This window comes from Equus caballus, chromosome 1, assembly GCF_041296265.1.
Source record: "Equus caballus isolate H_3958 breed thoroughbred chromosome 1, TB-T2T, whole genome shotgun sequence".
Lineage (NCBI taxonomy): Eukaryota > Metazoa > Chordata > Mammalia > Perissodactyla > Equidae > Equus > Equus caballus.
The window spans coordinates 94,022,758-94,043,150 of record NC_091684.1 but is presented as its reverse complement, the minus strand read 5'-3'; the positions used below and the strand labels follow the sequence as shown (position 1 = coordinate 94,043,150).

The 20,393-nt window shown below is 37.8% G+C and overlaps 1 protein-coding gene across 38 annotated transcripts in view; it reads left to right on the top strand.

Annotated features, from left to right (window-relative positions):
- The window catches only part of MAPK8 (mitogen-activated protein kinase 8), a 99,840-nt gene that overhangs the window by 34,160 nt on the left and 45,287 nt on the right, over nucleotides 1-20,393 (top strand). For 8 of the 38 annotated variants that reach the window (XM_023648340.2, XM_070265204.1, XM_070265112.1 and 5 more), the window contains one exon: nucleotides 4,146-4,223. The exons of the other annotated variants lie outside the window; for them this stretch is intronic. The gene's annotated coding sequence lies outside the window, so the exon portion shown is untranslated. The remainder of the gene's footprint in view (nucleotides 1-4,145; nucleotides 4,224-20,393) is intronic. 38 annotated transcript variants of the gene reach the window in all.

The window sequence follows — 20,393 nt, the reverse complement described above, 5'->3', positions numbered from 1 at the left end:
TGTAACTTTTGGGGAAACTGGGTGCAGGGTACATGAGACCTCTTTCTACTACCTTTACAACTTCCTAAGAATCTATAATAATTCCAAAATAAGTTAAAAGGAAATCCTTGCTAAAGCATCAAGTAAAAACTTCTCAGAGAAAAAAAACAAAGTGAAGGCACAGGATCTCTGAGAAGTTGTGTGTGACGTTTAAACTGACTTTCATCCAGAAGGCATTTGTGAAACCTGTTTAACTTGAGTTTTCCTTTCCTCAGCCTCAGGCAGCATTGAGGAACTTGAGGAGATAATAAGGTTTTGTTGAGGTGACGAGTCTGATAAGTCATCCTCTTCCCCTTAAAGCTGAGTCTCAGAGGGCTAAACTAGAAAGCCTTATCAAACCCACCGTCCTTCAAGACTGCAAGGGAAATTGATTTTCTCTATGCTTCACAGTTTTATATGCAGCAGAATCACCTGCAGGGCTTTTTCAAGCACAGAGTGCTAGGTGACTCCCCAGAGTTTATGATTCAGTGCATAGGGGGTGAAGTCTGACATTTTACATTTCTAGCAAGTTCCCAAGTGATGCTGATTTTGCTGATTGGGGACTACACTTTGAGAACCATTAATCTGGGTATGTGGGGACAAGATCATTGCTGAGAATTTTGAGCAACCAGCTGATGCTCATGTGATTTGCAGTTTAAATTTAACACCACCTAGATGGTCTAAAAAAATTACCCTAAGATAATTTAATTTGGATTTATTCCCATAATGGCAATGAGTATCTCCAGGCTTTTGGTAGAAGCAAGTACTAGTTCTCATTGGAGAAATGCATCTCTATCCCAGGGCTGAAAGTTTTCCCAGAATAAAATTCCAAGTAAGTAGAGCAACGGACAGTCAAAAATAAAAACATAAGGAAACCAGGAACCGTGAGCAGGAGTCTGCAGCAGACCTGATAGAAAACGGGAATGATCAGACATAGAATATAAAATAACTGCTTACTAAGTTTAAACAAAAGACATGTTGAAAATGTATTCCAAGGTTAAGAAATTATAAAGAACATCCGAAACGATTTTTTTAAAAACCAGCTAGAACTTATAGAATTGAAAATTGTACTAATTAAAACTTTAAAAAAAATCTTCAATGGATAGATTTAACTGCAGATTATGTAAGTTTGAAGAAGGGAATAATGAACTGAAAGATACATCTGAAGAAATTATCCAGCATATATTCAAGGGAAGCAGATGAAAATTATGAAAGAAAAGTTGAGACCTAAGAATGTCTAAACGTTGACTTGAGCGGCCTTTCGTAAGAGGGGCTGGGGAATAGACAATAGAGAACGAAGAGAGAGATACCTTCAATGGTGTCACACCCAGAAGACATTGGAACATAATCTTAAGTAAAAAGAAAAAACAATCTAGAGTTCTTCACCAAAGAAAAAAAGTGAGGGGAAATTCAGACACTTTACACAGACAGAATGTTTGCAGTTAGGAAGTCTTTGCTAAAGGAGATTTTGAAGAATGTACTCTAGGCAGGAGGAAAGTGATTCCAGATGGAAGGCCTGAAATGGAAGAATAAGTGGAAGCACGACAAGTAGTGAACAGCTTGGCAAATCGAAACCAGCCATGCTTTGTATAAACAGTAATTGTCTCGTGGGCTTTTAAAAATGTTAATACATATGCCAGTAATAGCATGTAAGTCAAACAGGGATAAACGGAGTTAGTGTTCTAAGGTACTTGTTGATGAAGAGAGTAAAGATGTGACGTTTCAGAATCTGGTCAGCATGTATGTTATAATAAAGAATAGCAATTAAAAGAAATAGAAGGAAGGGAATAAGGAAAAGTATGAAATCCAAAAGAAGAAAAAACAGGCAAAGATATAGTTCACAGAATAAGTAGAAAACCTAAAATGGTGGACATAGATCTAAATATATTAGTAACTGTTAAATATAAAATAGACTAAGCCCCAAATAATTTGAGTGTCAGACTGGATTTTTAAAAATTCAACTATGCAGTTTACCAAGAAAAGCTTAAAAATTTATAAGTTAAGAGGCTAGAAAAAGATACATCATGCAAATACTAATATAGATTTGTAAGGCACAAAGCTTCACTCTAGAGATAAATTGGGTTGTTTCACAGTGATAAAAGATATAATTTAATAGGAAAGTAAAACAGTACTAAATTTTACATGCCTAATACTGTGACCCCAAAATATGTAAAGAAAAATAAATACAAGGATAAAACACATCCATAAGCATAGTTCAAGACTTTTCACCTTTCTCTTATTAACTTATAGAACAAGCAGACAAAACGTTGACGTAAAACTTGTTTATAATATCCTTTTATCTGTTTCATAACTCTAGCATCCGTAGTCACATCCCTTTTTTCACCACTCATAATGGGGAGTTTGTGCTGCTTTTTACTTTTTGCTTGGTCTCTCCAGAAGTTCATCAATCTTCTGTCCTTTTTTATTTCCATTTTTTTTAATTTTTAAAATATGCATAACATAAAATTTGCCACTAGTCACATTAAGTATATTTACCGTGTTGTGCAACCATCACCACTGTATAGTTCCAGAACATTTTCGTCACTCCAGAAGGAAACCTTGAACCTGTTAAGTAGTCACTCCTCATTTCCCCTATTCCAGCCCCTGGCAACCAGAAACTACTTTTTGTCTCTATGGATTTCTGTTCTGGATATTTCACATAAATGGAATCATACAGTATGTGGCCTTTTATGCCTGGTTTCTTTTCGCTTACCAGTGTGTTTTCAATTCAGGCCGTTCATGTTGTAGCACATATCAGTACTTCATTCCTTTTAATGTCAGAATAATGTTCCATTGTGTGTATGTACCGCATTTTGTTTATTTGTTCATCACTTGGTGGACATTTGGCTTGTGTCCACTTTTTGGCTGTTGTGAGTAATGCTGTTATGAACATTCACGTACAAGTTTTTGTTTGAGTACCTATTTTCAGTTCTTTTGGATATATGCCCAGGGCTGACATTGCTGGGTCATATGTTAATTCTGTGTTTAACTTATTGAGACCCCCACCACCTGCTTTCCACAGCACTTGCACCACTTTACATCCCTACCAGCAATATGCAAGGGTTCTAATTTCTCCATATCCTCGCCAGTGCTTGTTATTGTCTGTCTTTCTGATAAGCCATCCTAGTGGATATGAAGTGGTGTCTCCTGGTTTTGATTTGCATTTGCCTGGTGGTTAATGATGTTAAATATCTTTTCATTTGCTTACTGACCATTTGTTTGTATATCTTCTTTGGAGAATTGTTTTTGCCCATTTTTTAATTAGGTTGTTTGTCTTTTTGTTTTTGAATTGTAAGAGTTTTTTTTGTATATTCTGAATTCTAGACCTTTGTCAGATATGTGAGTTACAAATATTTTCTCCTGTTCTGTGGATTGTCTTTTTACTTTTTTGATAGTGTCCTTTGATGTACAAAGTTTTTAATTTTGGTGAAGTCCACTTCGTCTGTTCTTTTGTTTCTTGTGGTTTTGATGTCATATCTAAAAAAGCTATTGCCAAATTCAGGGTCATGAAGATTTACTCCCCTATTTCTTCTTCTAAGAATTTTGGCTTTTAAATTTAGATCTTTGATACATTTTGTGTTAATTTTTTTAATATAGTATAGGTAGGAATCCAATTTATTCTTTTCCATGTGGTTATCTAGTTGTCTAGCACCGTTTGTTGAAGAGACTCTTCTTCACCTATTGAATTTCTCTTTGCACTTTTGTTGAAAATCAGTTGACCCTTGATGTATGGGTTTATTTCCGTACTCTGATCTGTATGTACAGTACTATACTGTTTCGATTACTGCAATTTTGTGATAAGTTTTGAAATCAGGAAGTGTGAGTCCTCTAACTTTATCTTTTGAAAAATCTGACTTCTGGTTTTTGCTGATCCCTGTACTGTTTGTTTTGTTTCATTAATTTGTGCTCTCATCTTCATTATTTCTTCCCCTTTACTGTATTCCTTGAGTTTATTTTGTTGTTCTTTTTCTAGCTTTCCTGGATTGACATTGGCTTATTTTCGCTTTTTTAAAAGTATGCCTTTCTATCAATATACTGTATTAATTTATCTCACAATTTTTTGTTATTAATTCAGTTCCAACTGTCACTTTAGTAGTTTTCTGTTTATAGTCTACTGTTCCATGCAGATATTTTCAGTTTTGTCATTTTGACATCACAACCACAAATCAACTGGGAAAAGGCTTCAAAAAGAGGAAAACTAAAAGGTAAGTAAACATGAAAAGATGCGCAGTCTCATTAGTATTTAAAGAAGTACAAACTAAGTGAAATATTCTTAGTTTATGTTGAAAATTCTATTTCGAGAGTTGGTGTTAGCACTTTGGAAAATAATTTGGTGTCCCGTAGTAAAGCTGAACATGTGCTTATCCTATGACCCAGCAGTTCAGCGCCTAGGTAGATACCCTCGAAAGGCATAAGCACACGTGTGTGGGTGAGATCTACAAGAATGTTCATAGCAGTGTTACCAAGCCCTAAGAGACTGGTGACTGCAATGGGTCTTGTTGCCTGAGGTTGCTCACGCCAATAGAACGAGACTGGGTTTGGAACAGGAGAGCAGAAACTCTAATCACTGGTCAAGGAATGGAGAAGGGAGAGCTCGTGCTCTAAAACACCTTCTCCCTGAAGGGAAGGTGAGCAGGGTTCTCATGGGATGTGAAGTCGGGAGAGGTCTCCGCATCATCACGTGGGGCCGGGGACGCTCAGGGCATGTGCAGATCTTCCCTTCTTGTGCATGGCATCTTTTGCACACGTTCCTTTTGTGCACGGCACCCCATTGCCATCTTGCGCCTTTCTGGTTTGGGCCAGTTCTGCGGTTTCGCCATCTGGCAGTGTTCTGCCTTGATTCCTGTAAGCAAGCACCACTTAAAAACAACATTAGACGTGGGAAATGTTTTCAGGGACTTCTCTGGGTGACGGCAACACTTTTCATCATAGGTCAGAAGTGGAAACAATCTAAATATCCATCAGCAGTAGATTGGATAAATAAACGGTGGAATTCATACAGTGGAATACCTTTCCACAGGGACAGTTAATGGACTACAGCTGCACACGCTTGCTCTCTCATGTCATAGTTACAATAGCAAATGGAAGAAGCAATCCTCAGAAGAATATACGCACCATGATTTCTTTTCTATGAAGTTTAGTAAGAGGCAAAACTAAAAAATACGACTAGGATAAATGCCTAGATTGTGAAGCTATAAAGAAAAATAAGTGAATCATTGTCAGAAACTTTAAGATAAATGGTTACCTCTTGTCGGGGAGAGAGGGAGACGGTGTTGGGGAGGAATTTCAAGGTACTGGCGGGTGGTTTCAGGATACTGGGGGGTTTTACACTGAAGTTCACTTTATTCTTTCTTAAAGCGTATTTATATACTTAATACATTTTTTTCTTCTTTCTTTCCTTCCTTCCTTCCTCCCTCCCTCCCTCCTTTCCTCTTTCCTCCCCTCCCTCTCTCTCTCTTTCTTTCTTTCTTTCTAAAAGATTAGCGCTGAGCTAACGTCTGCCACCAATCCTCCTCTTTTTGCTGAGGAAGGTTGGCCCTGAGCTAACGTCTGTGCCCATCTTCTTCTATGTTACTGTGTTATAGATGGGATGCCTGCCACAGCATGGCTTGATAAGTGGTGCTAGGTCTGCACCCAGGATCCGAACCGGGGAACCCCAGGCCACCAAAGTGGAGCACGTGAATTTAACCACTACACCACTGGGCTGGCTCCATTAATGCATTTTTTGATATATTATAAATTTCACAAGATGAATTCTTTGTACACTTCTACACCAGTAAATCTATAATCTTGATGAAATGTTTGATTTTTTTTTTTTTAATTGGTCAAAGGTTAACCCTTCCCAGCTTCTTTTTTAACTTTTTTGGTTAGGAAGATTGGCCCTGAGCTAACATATGTTGCCAATCTTCCTCTTTTCTTTTTTCTCCCCAAAGCCCCAGTATATCCTAGTTGTAAGTTGATTTTTTTTTTTTAAGGAAAATATCAATAACCAAAATGGGGACAAAAGAAGTGAAAGACCTGAATTGATCAATATTATGGAAATGGTATCAGGCTAGCTGCTTTTATATGTGAAATGGGAACCTGACCCACTTTTTAGAGTTCCACTTCTGTATTTCTGCAGCTCTGTTAGATGACACCACCTGATCACATTACTAAGATCTCAAAAGTGTCATGTCTAAAACAATCTTTTCATCTCTCTTCTTTTCCGGTGTTGTAAGTCTCTGTTTATTCTGGTTGACTCCCCTTAGTTGCCTTTGGATCACTACTGCACTTATTTTTATAATGCTTTCATTTATAAAAAATGCCTTTTTATAAATGAAAGGAAGTTTTCACCTCAATGAAGTCACGACAGAGCCTCATGTCGTTTTTCAATGCCAAAACAGAAGCCACTGAGCATAAGTCCTCTTAACCTACCTTTCCTAGGCTTAAATGCTTCCATATTGCTTATAGAATAATGCTTATACTTTTCGAAAAGGATGCATATTATAGATATCACCACTTTCCCTTTTATGTCCCTTTCCGTTTTCAACTCACTGCACACGAACATTACTCTCTTGTGGTATTATACTTCTCCAAGTTTTCCTTCTTACCTTGATTGCTGTTGTCATTTCTTCCTTCCTCCTTCTCTCTCTCCCTCCCTCCTTTCCTTTCTTCCTTAAGTTTCTCTTTTAAAAAAAAAAAGAAAACTTAAATTTAGATCTTCCCTAAGATGCTCTCCTTAGCCTGCATCTTTGGTCTTATGAATTCATATGTAAAACAATAACTTACATGACGTAATAATTATGTTTTCTACTTGGGTTAATAATATCACTCTCCATCCTGGCACATAGACTAGAATGTCTTCAGGTCTAGCTTCTTGTTCATCACCTGTATACCCAGCTGGTTCACAAATCCTGTTGATTCTCTTTTTAGTACTTGTCACGTCCTCCCTCACTTCACTGAACCCACCCAGGTTCCTTTGTCTTGCTTGCAGTCCTCAGATGATTCCTCATGGTCTGTGGTGCAAAAATACGTTCATCCTGCCTTTTCTAGCCTTATTTCCAGCAACAGGTCCTTCGTGAGGCTGGATGCCCAGCAAAATGAGCCGTTGTTTACTCTTTCTTGGCGGTTGCTAGTTTTGTCTTTTGTTTTGTGTTTGTTTTTTCCCTTGCTTCCTACTGTGCCTTCTCTTCACCCACATTCCCATCCCCTCCCCCTCCTCTCCCTCCCTACGTAGTGAATCTCAGAAAGAATGGCACATACTGATAGGTAAGCAAGTCTTTTTTCAGGCTAAATTCTTAGCCTCAAAGATTTCTGTAGCATCGCATTTGTATCTTTTGTGACCCTTGTTTCTGCCTTGGTTAAAATGAACTTGAGCGAGTGTCTTATTCTGCTGGCTAGTGTCTCTGCTTCTTGGGGTCAGGGAGTCATCTTTATTTCTTCTTTGGAGCTTCCAGCATGGTATCTATTGTTTACGTGAATTAACGGGAAAAAGATACCAACCCTAAAACCACGTGTTTTTTTTTGTTAACCTCTTTATTTGGGGAGGGACACCTAAAAAACCATTAAATTTTAGAGTTAAAAGTGGTCTTTCCACTAATTTCTTCCAAGAGCATAATTTTATGGTTGAGAAAAATGTACTTCTAAAATTTAAGTGAATTGTCCAGTATCACACTACTCAAGTAATTTGTGGCTTCTGAAATTTTTAAATTGCACATTCTGACTTTCAGAAGCAATGCTGTTGATTTGAGGGCTTTGAAGAGTTACATCTTCTTCTCCTTCCTCAGGCTGGAATTTGTCTTCTGCATTCTCCCAGGCCCTCCTGCTCTGCTAGGAGTGGGGGTGGTGGCGAGTGAGAGGAGATCCTAAGTGAGCTGGGTTGTCATAACCCTCACTGGATGGGAATCCCCAGGTAGAAGGGTGGCGTCATCACTTTCTTTAGTCCAGTAGAAGTTCACTGCGTCCCCAGTTCCCTTCTTTCTGACCAGAGGCTGCCACCTTGTTTCACTGCCTCTAGACCTTCCTCAGACCTTTGCTGGTAGGAAACCTTTCTTATTTTCTGTAATGTCATTTACAAACTTACATGTAGTCCGATCCTTATATGATTTTAAGAAGAATATCAGGAGGAGTGTTCGTGTTTGTTATTCATCTTTAATTATCCATAAAATCTGAATTCCATCCAAATTTGTCACCACTTTATTCTTCATCTTTCCTCAGTACCTACTTCTTAGTTCTCTACTATCTTTATAGATTGTAATTTACTATTCTGAAAAACATACACCTTATTATTATTTTCAGAGAGGAGAATTGGAACAATAGGACATTTTTTTTTTTACAGAATTAAACTTTTTTCGCTTACCCACTAGATGGCTCAAGTACACCACTTCAGCAGCTGATGTCGACATTTGCCTACTTTGCCTGTGATTTCTGTGTTCTGAATACTGCTTACTTTTAAGTTGTCTAGATGAACTCTTATCAGGACCAGTTATTCCGGTGCTTTATCTATGTGTGATGGCAAGTTTCCCCACATTTTCTGATTGTTTACAAACGTCTGAAAAGCAGCTGAAGTCTTCTGCCTAAAAAGTAAAGATGTGTTACAATGCTTAGAAAATTTTTATTCTTTGCTTTCAAGAGCTGTTTTGGACTTGAGTTCACTTGCCAATAAGCTATATAAAGATTCCCTCAAACTGGACAGATCATCCTTTTCTTTCCGACTCATGGTCATTTTGAGTCACTTTGCAGAATGTGGTGGTATTTTAGGAGTTTTTGAGGCACGTTGGGACTGTTTGCTTCAGTTCAGTAGCAATATGTATTGAGTGTTTGTGTGTTTGGCACTGTACTAACCAGTGGGGGAGAACAGCAGATGAATAAGCAGGACATGTGTATCTGTAGGGAGCCGACTGCGTTAAGTTTTTTCTTTGAGTTTGTGAGGACAAGTAATAGGAAGAATGAAATGGCCAATGGAGGTTATGTTTGTAATCAGTGATGTGGACAGCATGAGGAGAATTTTATCTCTTTTTAACATTGTCCCTTATGAAAATAATAAGTTTTAAAAATTGTATTCTTTAGAAATATTTTACACTCATGGTTGGTTGTTGTGTTCATAAGTAGAAAGGAAAGGGAGCTGAGATTGCTTGAATGCCGGTTTCTTCTATCATATGCCAGTTTCTTACTTAATATACATTATTTAATTGATTCTCCCAATAACCTGAAAGGCAAATACAAATATCTCCATTTTACAGATGAAGAAACTGAGGAATCAAATGGGTTAATAAGTCAGTTGTCCAGGATCAAACAATTAGTAAGTGAAGAGGCAAAAGTGGAGAGACCTCCTTCAAAGCTCTCATTTGCTCTAGGCATCCCTGTGGTTAGTCTCTTGGGAAGATGGTGCTTGTGTATCCAAAAGGGTAATGTGGGCCTCTTTGGGATATCAAGGGTTGCTTTTATTCTTTGACCAAGAGAGAACCATTATTTCCATTAAGTCTCAGAAGAATTCTTAATAATTATTTTAACTGGTTGGACATTTCCGTATTCTAAAGACACTAAACTCCAAACAGTGGTTGGATTGCCTTTGACAATTGATTTTTTTTTTTAAAGCCCTTTGATATTATAAACCAGTGTTCTTGGCAAACTAGAACAGTCAGATACTTAGCATGATAGTAAACTTAGGTAAGAACTGGTTTATTCAGAGAAGTTGTTTGCACCCAACCTTATTCTTCAGGCATTGTGTATGTGTATGTATGTATTTAGTACCCATGGTAATAACTCTGAATTCCATCAGTTTGAAAATATTTGATTTAAAGGAAAATGACAAGTTATTGATTAAAAATACACAAGATATTAACAGTATTGTAAGTAGATAATTTGTTTCTTTTCATAAAACTCCCTTGTGTTCTCTATTGTTTAAGGGTCCTGTAGCTAAACTGTATATATAGGAAATATAGTTGCTATCCAAGGATCTTAAGGAAGCAAGACTGAAATAAGGTGAAACAAACAATTGAAAAAAACATTTAAAAGGGGTGCTTAACTTCTCTGTGGCTGTGGTATAATTTGTCTTGGCTCTGTAGTCTTTGTCCTTTTTCACCATGTTAGTAAACAGTCATTAGGTACTTATCCTTCAGAGTTTTGAAAGTTGATATTGTACCTTCACAACAAAAATAATCAGTACTGCTGACTTAAACTCACTGATGTCATTTTCTGTCATCAGATTTCAGTTAAACAATGTCATCCTCCCATGACCATGAGTAAATTTATAGCTCTCATGTCACCTTATTAATTATCCCACACATTGCCTAGATATACTGAGATCTTTATTCTTTTTAATGTATTATTGGATATTGACAGTGTTATTACCATATTTACAAAATGTTGCTTTGTATGGAAATTCCAAAGCTTTGTCAATTCTTGATAACCAAGATAATGATAAACTAAGGAGACTGTTATTCCATCTTTTGAGGGAAATGTAAAATTATTCATCTGTCTGTAAAGGTCTTTTTTAAGTGTTAAATTCCTAGTCATTTTATTATTGATAATTATGTATCTGAATGATATTTTACGTATCTGAATATTTTACATGGGAGAATGGGGAAGGAACTCTCCGTGTCAAGGAATAAGCATGTTCAGTGAGTTACAAATGTGGTATGACAATTGGATAACAATTATATCTTGCTGAATCAACTTCATCTAAACCTTAATTGCATATTGTATTGTTTAGTCACTTCCTGATTCAATGAGAAGTCACAATATGTAATAATCTAATAGCTAGCATATTCTGTTTCATAGTTTGCAGAATGTCCTTGGCAAATAAAGAAAAGTCCACAAGAAATAAAAAACAAATGAGCATTCTTTTAGAATACAACTTATCTAGTCTGTTTCCTGTAACTTGAAGTGACTGTGAATGAATGTCTTTATGTAATAATAGAACCCTAGGGATATTTAAATATTTAACCCACTATAACTTACTGTTAGTTGGAAATGAAGCAGGTTTTTTAAAAAAGAATATTTTTCAGTGTGTATTTTAATTCCCTGTGTCTTGTAAATATCATTGGTTTGCTATTTTGACCAGTCCATAGGAAAGAATAACTTTTATAGTATGCGGTACACACTCTGTGTTTGTGTGTGAAAATAGACAAAAGTTCCACAAATACTTATTAACCCATGAGCTGCATTCTGATATTCTCTATTCTATTTCATTTTAAAAAAAGTTCTAATCCACTAAATTGATTTCATGATCCATCAGTGGGTTGGGATTCATAGGATTGAAAAGTAAATTGCTTACCCTAAGCATTAGCAGCTGACTTGTTCTGGAGCAGCTTGGATATTTGGAAAGCTTTATTATTGCAGTGTAATAGCTGGCTTCAAAAAAAAAATCTTCTTTAAATCTTCTCTGCTGCATGATCACCAAATGTTATTTTACTTTTGTTTTCCGGACTTTTATTTAACTGAATGATTAGAACATGTTAGACCAAGAACCACCTGAAGTACCATGGGCCACAAAGGAAAGTTTAACATTGATTGAGATACCTTGGTTATTTGTGCACCTTTACAAGCAGGACATTTTACTTAATAGAAAATAAGTTTCAAGTTAATTGTTTAAAGGGATATCATTAACCAGGACAGAGCATCCAGTAATAAGAATATTCTAAATGTGAAAAGTCTATATTGTAGAAAAATGCAATTTTATTAATTATAAGTAACCATAATTATTATTATGTTTGGAAACAATAACTCAAGTCACATCATTTATGTGGAATTGCTTTACATGTTTTATCTTTGCATAACCAAGAAATTTCACATTTCTTGGTTGACATAAAAGTTTATACTTAGGTAACTTTTAGTACAATATAAGAAATATTGTGTCATGAGAAGTATAGATAAAATTCAGATGAATAGTACCGTTTCCTGGCCTTATACGATGGCTTGTATTTGAACACTTAGAAATGGTGGAGAAGGGCACTTCACAAGAGGAAACAGGCATAAAGACAGAAAAGTTTGATATCTTCAAGCAATAAAAAGTCCATTTGGATAGATTTAGTTCTAAGGGCAGTTTTTAAGCAGAGGAGAAAACTAACATCTCTTGCAATACCTACTTGCTACAAGAGATAGTAGGATGAATTTGAATGGGGTGAAGTTAGGCAGAGAGATGAGATAAATATTGTTGAAATAGTTTAGAGAAAAAGAAATGAGATTGAGTAGGATACTATCAACGGAAATAGAAAATTTTATCAAGATACCAGTAAAATCAACATGATTCGGAAACTGATTAGATAATTTGTTCAGAAATATTTGGGTCTCTGTTGTGCAGTTCTGGGAACGCAGCTGTGAACAAAACACATTTCCCTTTGCCCTTACAGAATTTTTAGTCCAATGGGAAATTTAGACATTTACAATTCAGGGTAATCCATATGCTGCCATAGAAGAAAGCTAGTATGCCTTGGGAGCGAGTGCCCTGAGCGCTAAACTTGAAGCCTTATAGATGAGTAGGTCTTGACCAGGGAAGTGAGTAGGGAGAAGTATGTTGCAAGTAAAGGGAAACCGTGTGTCAGCTCAGAGGTCAGAGGGGTTGTGGTCCATGGGGGAACTACAAGAAGTTCCTTGTGGCTGTATCCTGTGATGGGAGAGGAGGCCAGGGCCAAATCGTCCAGAGCCCCACTACACCTAATGAAAGGTTTGGGCTTTATCATCTGAGCAGAAGGGAGCAAAGAAGATTCAGGATCAAATGGGCATTGTAGGAGGATTTTAGTGGAAGATGTTTTAGTTATAAGTAAGAAACTTAAGCAAAAGAGAAAGAAAGTGATCCAAGGAAGTTTGGCACATCCAGGGGTAGGAAGTGCAGCTGGGCCTCACAAAGGCCGGGAACCAGACGTGGTCATCAGTTACTGTGAGGCCCTCTTGCTCTCCCTCTGCCTCACCACAAGATGTCTTGTATCTAGCTTCTCCTTCATTGTTCTTTCTTTGTATACTGGCCTCTCTGCTTCTCTAATTACAAAGCTAACCCACAGCCTCTTAGTTTTGCTCCCAATTCCAAATCCCCTGGAGAGAATCTGGTTGGCTCATTAAGTCAGTTGTCTCCCCTTGGTCTAATCAGCTATGGCCAGGAGAGCATATAGCCTAAGCATGACTGCTTCAAAGCCCACCCCTCTCATAATTAAGGGGATGCAGTGAGTGCTGGGCTGGGCAGATTTCTCAGAAGGAACCAACTTCAGGAGATCACTCTGGCATCAGACGGAAGAATTGGGGCAGGGGGACTAGTGGCTCCCTTTAGGAGAATACAGTAATCCAGGCAATAGTTAGCCTGAGTTAGCGTGGTGAGTAAGAAGAGAATGAATTTATGGTAGATTAAAGATTGAATCTCCAGAATTGCATGGTAAGTTGGGTATGGGAGGATGAAGAATCAAGGATAATGTCTGTGTTTCTGGCAGAAATAACTGAGTGGATGGTGATAGCAGTCCCTGAGATGGGAGAACATAGGAGAAGCAGATTTGGTGGTGATTGAAGGAGATGGAATGAATTCTTCAGTTTTGTACGTGCAGAGTTTGAGGTAGCTTTAAGATATCTAATTGGAGATGTCTCAAAGACCATTGAATATCTGCATCTACAGCAGAGGAAAAAGCTCAGTGGTAGATAAATGTTTGAAAGCTGGTTGTAAGTATTAATTGAAGCCATGAGAGTGGATGAGATTGCCCTGGGAAAGTATAACAAGAGAGGAGAGCCAGGACAGCCCTGAAAAGAATCATATCTGAGGGCTGGTGAGGGAAAAGGAGCCTACAAGGGTAGACTGAGAAGGAACAGAAGGTGAGAAAAATCAGGAGTATGCAGTGTTTTAGGAACACAAGGAAAGAGAGTGCTTCACAGGAGAGTGGTGAACGGTGCTAGATGCTGCTCAGCAGCATAAGAGTGAGTCAAATTTTGTTGGGTTTCAGAGCAAGGAGCTTGTTGATGACCTTGGTGAATGAGTTTAATGGAAATGGTCAAAATGGAAGCAGGGTTGAGGACTCTGGGAGGTGAAGAGATTGAAAGAGCAAATATAAACAATGCTTGAGAAATTTGGCTGTGAGATGACAGAGAAAGAGGAGCTTATGGCTGGAGATTGTTATTGACAGTGAAATAGGGTTTTTAAGTGTGTGTGTGTGTGTGTGTGTGTGTGTCTTTTTAAAATTGCAGGGTCTTAATCATGTTTGAGTGCTAGGAGAAAGAGTGATAATTATTTGAACAAGGTCAGGAGAGTTATTCAGAGAGCTGTTACATTGTCATGGTGAAGAATGAAGCAAAAATAAATATGTGAACACTGGTTTAGTAAAAGGAAATTGAGGTATTTCCTGACTTTTATTTTCTCTAGAGGGATTGGTATTATCTACAGGTAAGGTAGGGTTGAAGATTTAAGGAGCCGGGGGACTATTTGAAATAGATAGTGTAGAAGTCAGAGAAGATACCTAAGTAGGGAAACCTAGGATTTTCTTCCTGGCTTAGATTGGAGGCCTTGAATTTAAAAGCAGCACCAACATGCACCATTGTGCTTTTTTGTTCAGCAGCCTAGATATAGGCTCCAAAGGAGGAGACAGCTGGTTTGGTCCGTACTGTGCATCAGGACAGAGCAGAGCAGGGATATCGGCTTAGTGATGGTTAACTAATGGACCATGGATTGTAAGCTGAGGGCAGAAAGAAGTAAAAGTGTGAGAAGACTAATGGGAAAATAAGGTTGTTAAATGCCTGGGGGTCCTCATGTGCACAGAATAAGGGAGAACAATTCAGTGTGAGAGATTGATCTTATGATGAAGGTGACGCTAAAGGAAAACGAACCACTAGTTTTTTGCAGAATGGTAGTGCTGATAAAAGAAATAGATATGGAAGGAAGGAGTGAATCTGGGAAGGAAGAAAAGTTCTGTTTTCACTATGTAGAGTTTGAATACCTAAGGAACACCCAGACTCAGATGACCAAGAAGCAGTTGAAAATACAGAAGAGAGGTCAGAGCTGGAAACCAAATAGGGAGATCATAATTGAAGCCATGAATTTACCAAGAAAGGGAAATATCTAGAGTTATAAGGTCTTCTTAGGTACTGTGTACATTTAAGGAGTGGGAAGTAGCAGTAGAGAAAAGTTGCTTGCAAGGTTTGAGCAATTTGCAAAGAAATTCAAGAGAGGTTAAAGAGGACTTGACTGAGCAGGCCACTGGATCTGGGAACTTGTGAGTGGCTCTCCAGAGAATTCAAGAAGGAGTGTTGCATGCAAGTAGAGTGTAAGGATTTGAGTGACTTTTTTGCAACATGTTTATTGCCGATGAATGATGTATATTATATGTGATTTTTTTTATCTCCCCAATATACCAACATTCAAAAAATGTAACTTTGATTAGCTTCTTTATAAAAATGTATTAGCCAGGTTCTGGCTTTCCGAAATGGAATACACTAGGCATTTCATTTCTTAATGCCTCGGGACTATCATAACAATTGATTTATTACTCAGGGCTGTCATGCTGCTGGGGCCTTTTGAGCACTGTTGGGATCATTCGTTCTTGTACTGAGTGGTTCCCGCAAGCTGTGTTTTTCTAGCCTTCCTCTGTGTCATTTGTTGCATTAAATCATTTGACATTATTATTCAAGGATCTTTTTCCTTCAAAGAACTTCACTATGTTATGGTTTAAAATTGTTAGAGGCCCCTTTAGGAACAAATAAATACATTTAAGTTAGCACTGTTGACATTTGTGAGACAAAAAATCCAAAGAAGAAAAAACACGCCATTTTAACACTTCTGCCACTTGGAGTGTTGGATGCCCGTGTTATGTTTAAATTGTCTTTTAAGTGATTTCATGAGCTTTTTCTATATATAGGTTATTGAACTACTCCAGAAAGCCATAAATCTTTTTTGAGGGTGTGAGGAGGGAGAGGATTAGTGGAGAAACACTTAATATATCTGCTATATATTTTTACAGGAAAAAAAGTCTGTGTCTTTAGTCTCTGGTCTTTGTTGCTATTGGTATGTTGGTAGTAAAAAAAGAAATTTTTATGCCACAAGCTATAGGTCTTATCAAGTGAAGGCAACATGAAGATGAGATAGAGCTTCATATTGGAGCTGTTTCTGAGTGATTGATTATTGGTTTGCAACTGGACAATTAAACCTTTTTCCTAGTCTTTCAAGTCTTCAACTTAGATTTGTCATATCTAGTTATTGCAATCAAATTGAAATGCTCTTTTTCTCTCCATATTGCTGAGCTTTCAGATTCTGAAACATGGTGTAATTTACTCTGAAATTCAGTGATTATTTTATTTCTTTTGGGAGTGGGCACGTTTAATTACAGAAAGCTGTTTGTCATGGAATAATTTTCTTCTAATATCTACCTAGCACTTTTTAAAAATTCTCATAATTATGTTGCTGGCGAGATAAACTAGTGGTAATTATATGTGGAATTAACTAATATGAATACAATTCCCTGTAAGATGCATCTGGGACGCTTCCCATTTGCTATTCCCAATTTGTGGTTTTAGGAAGTGTCTCTGGTAGTGATTGAATGTCATCAGCATTTTCTTCTCTTGTGAGCCTGAGAATCTTATTGCTAAATGACTTGACAAAAGTTATTATTAGAAAATGTTTGGCATTTAAATCTTCCTCAAGGAATGAGATATTTTGTATCATCAATTTTTTGGATAGGAGAAGAGTTAACCCAAAGTGCTGCATTGTACGAAGGTGCCCTTAAAGTGAGGTGTTCCTTCTCACATAAGAACTCATTAAAATTTTATAGGAATTTACAAGTATGAATTTTTCTTAGCTTTATAATGAAAATATCCTTTGGGTGCCTTGGAAATAGTATATTCTTACAAATTAGATTACTTATTTTTATTGAATTGAATGTCACTGAGAAAATTGGCATTGCATTTTAGCCACTAACATTAATAATCTAGGTACTGTTGAGCAACCCGGAAGCAGCTTTTTAATATTTTGTGATTTTTGCTATTTCAACTGCAAAGTATTTTAAGATCTTGGATACCAACTAAAATGTTAATGATAATAGCATGCTCATATTGGGTTCCGTTGCTTAAAGTTTGTCATCTTTGTTCTTTAAAAAGTAGCCAGAAGCACATTACTTTATTCCTGAGGACCCTGCTATAAAGTCCTGAGATCTTTGAATAAATAACTGGAATGTCTGAAGTCTTGGAAACTAGTTCTGAGGCTTACGGTGTTCGTGTGGCTGCCACTGTTTTAGTTAAAGGCAGCATCCTCAAAATAGAGAAAGTGTAAAGGGACACCTGTCTTATCATTGTTTTGTGGTTGAAATGTAATAAACCTCAACCAAGCTCAACTAAGAATTAAATCGGGGGCCCGGCGCGGTGGTTAAGTTCACACGTTCTGCTTCTCTGCGGCCTGGGGTTCGCCAGTTCAGATCCCGGGTGCAGACGTGGCACCACTTGGCATGCCATGCTGTGGCAGGCATCCCATGTATAAAGTAGAGGAGGATGGGCACGGATGTTAGCTCAGGGCCAGTCTTCCTCAGCAAAAAAAGGATGATTGGCAGCAGTTAGCTCAGGGCTAATCTTACTCAAAAAAAAAAAAAAAGAATTAAATTGGTTTTATGAATAGATCCTACAAAACCCAATTGCACAAGTACAAACCAGGCCTTCTTCCTCCCATCCCCTTTGTGGTGGGGGTCAGATTTTCCTAGAAAAGAGGGAATACTGGGCGTGATTGGTGTACGTAGTAGGAAGAATCGATGATGGCCCAGGCACCGCGGTTATCTCTAGGCTGGAATAATTCCTTTCTGCACTGATGGGTACTAAAGAAACATGCTGATTATACTTAGGTTTAAAGGATTTGCCCTCTACTTTTTTTACAGAGAATCTGTGGGAGTAGATTCTAACCTCTTCTTTATAAGAGAGTAGTACAGAGAAGGAAGAGAAAGAAGAGTCAAATTTAGAGAGGCATTATTTCAGCCCCCATCTCGGCTCATTTAGGCTCTTTAATAAAGTGTAATTCAGATGAATTAATTTTTATAAGATTCTAACTTCTTCCTAGAAGCTTCATTATTTTAATGCTTATGGTAGTAACATTTTGTCTTACATGACTTTAACTTTTGAATATTCAGCTATGCTTGTCTTGCAGACAAATAAAATGAGAGAATGACCATTTAAATAGTATAGACAATTCTGCCTATCCCAGTGAGCTTATGCCCTTGGAGACAGGAATCTGCTGTTCTCTCAATCTTATTGGTTCTTATATGTCTCCCATAGGGTGAGCATCTCATATTTAGTGGGGCACTATGTGTTACTATACTAAATGTTATTCTATTTTATGATTTAAGGAATTTTCCGGAATGATTTTGACTGCAAGTTTTATGGATCATTTAGAAGAATGGAATCTTGTGCTCACTGGAGTTAGAGTCTAAAGTCAGTGTGTAGAGCCAAACTCAAAATCACTCTTTCAAGTTCCTTAACTTGTAAAAAGACAACATAAATAAATCTTTTGTGTGCTCACACATGCTCCTGAACATTAGTTCTTATACACAATTATATTGTCCTAAGTAAAAGATAAAGAGGGAAAAGGCAGCATGGAGCCACCATGAGGTAGTAGAGGCCAAGAGTTAGACAGAAGAAATATTTAGAGCAAAGAGTGAGATGGTTTATTAGTCAGGGTTCTATAGAAAAACAGAACCAACACAATGGATGGATAGCTAGATTTGTTATGGGGAATTGGCTCCCATGATTATGGAGACTAAGTCCCAGATCTGCAGCTGGCGTGCTGGAGACCCAGGACAGCTGATGATATAGTTCCAGTCCAAGTCTAAAGGCCGCCAGACTCGAGACCCGGGAAAAGTCAATATTTCAGTTTTGGTCTGAAGGCAGGAAAAAGCCAATATCCCAGTCTGAAGGCGCTCAGGCAGGAGGAGCTCCTTTCTACTTGCAGGTGAGTTGTCAGCCTTTTTGTTTTATTCAGGCTTTCTGTTGATTGGAGGAGCCCCACCCACATTAGGGGCAGCAATCTGCTCTACTCAGTATATTGATTTAAAATGTTAGTCATCCAAAAACACCCTTACCGAAATACCCAGGATAATGTTTGACCAAATCTCTGGGTACCCCGTGGCCCGGTCAAATTGACACATAAAATTAACTATCCGAGATGGGGTGTGTTGGTAGCCACAAAAACAGGATGAGTAAAGATAGATGGGCTACAGATCGTGCCAGTGACTTATTGCCAAGATCACTTGATGATTAGAGCTGTCTCGAATTCTGAGTCTTGTTGTAGAGCCTGAGTTATTATCTTTTGTCTGTCAGGCTTGGTTGTCTGGCTGCATTGAGCTCACTCTTTTTTTCCCTAAGTACGTTTTATATAATTATTTGGTTTAACTTGTTTGTCTCCATCCTCAGGTTCACCAGACCAACCATTTTATGGGGGCCAGCCTGATAGCAGTAGTCTTGTTCCTTGTATAGACGTCACAGAAATAAGCCCTGAGTTATAAAAACCCAATTCAGTCACTTTTTTTTCCTGCTAATGAAGGAAAACACTGGTGAATATAAATAGAACAATTTATTAGGTAATTTGTGACTTTACGAAGATTTACATTCTTGGTTAACCTTTTTAGCAGTTATTTATTAAATGATAACTCTGAAGAGCTGACGTGTTGGGAATCTGGAGATGTAGGAGACACAGCTCTTGCCCTCAAACAGACCACAGTGTGGTAGTAAAGTCTGCGTGTTTAGGTACACAGCAAGGTAGTTTAGTTGAGAAATTAGGTTCAAGCTGGCTTGAGTGGAAAAGGCTTCATGAAGATCATGTTTAATAAAAGAGGTGAAAATATGTCACAAAAAAGAAAGAGAAATGGGCAAATCAGGTGCGTGAGTTTTGGGGGGTGATAAGTTAGCCATGTTGATATGAGTGTAGTTTTCTTGCCAGAGGAAAGTTGAGAGGTGAAATTTGAAAGCTAGAGCTAAACCACAATATTTCCACGACATTCAGTTGCATATTAACTCCTTTGAGCCTCAGTTTGCTCCTCTATTAAAAATGCCTGTCTTTTCTCTTATTCCTGTGGGTCCCGTAACCAGTTACATCTAAATTCTATAGCTGTAGTTGATTTGTTTTTAATCCAAGAAGAGGCCTTTCTCAGTAGGGAAATGAATCATCAGGTCCATACCATTTTCTTCTCACACTCTTGCTGTTCCAGCTTCTTCACTGAGAGAACAGAACAGCAAGTGCATCCTCCATACATCGTATCAGTGTCCTTCCTGCCCTTGTCTTGGAAATTGCTCCTTCTGTCTCAGTCTCTTGCTGGTATTTTCTGATGGCAATGCTACACCAATACCTCCATCTGTATGGCCACACATGCTCTGGATCCCATTGCTTTCTACCTTTTCAGAGATATTATACTATCTGAAACCTCTCTTTTCTTTTTCACTCCCCTATTTTCACGCTT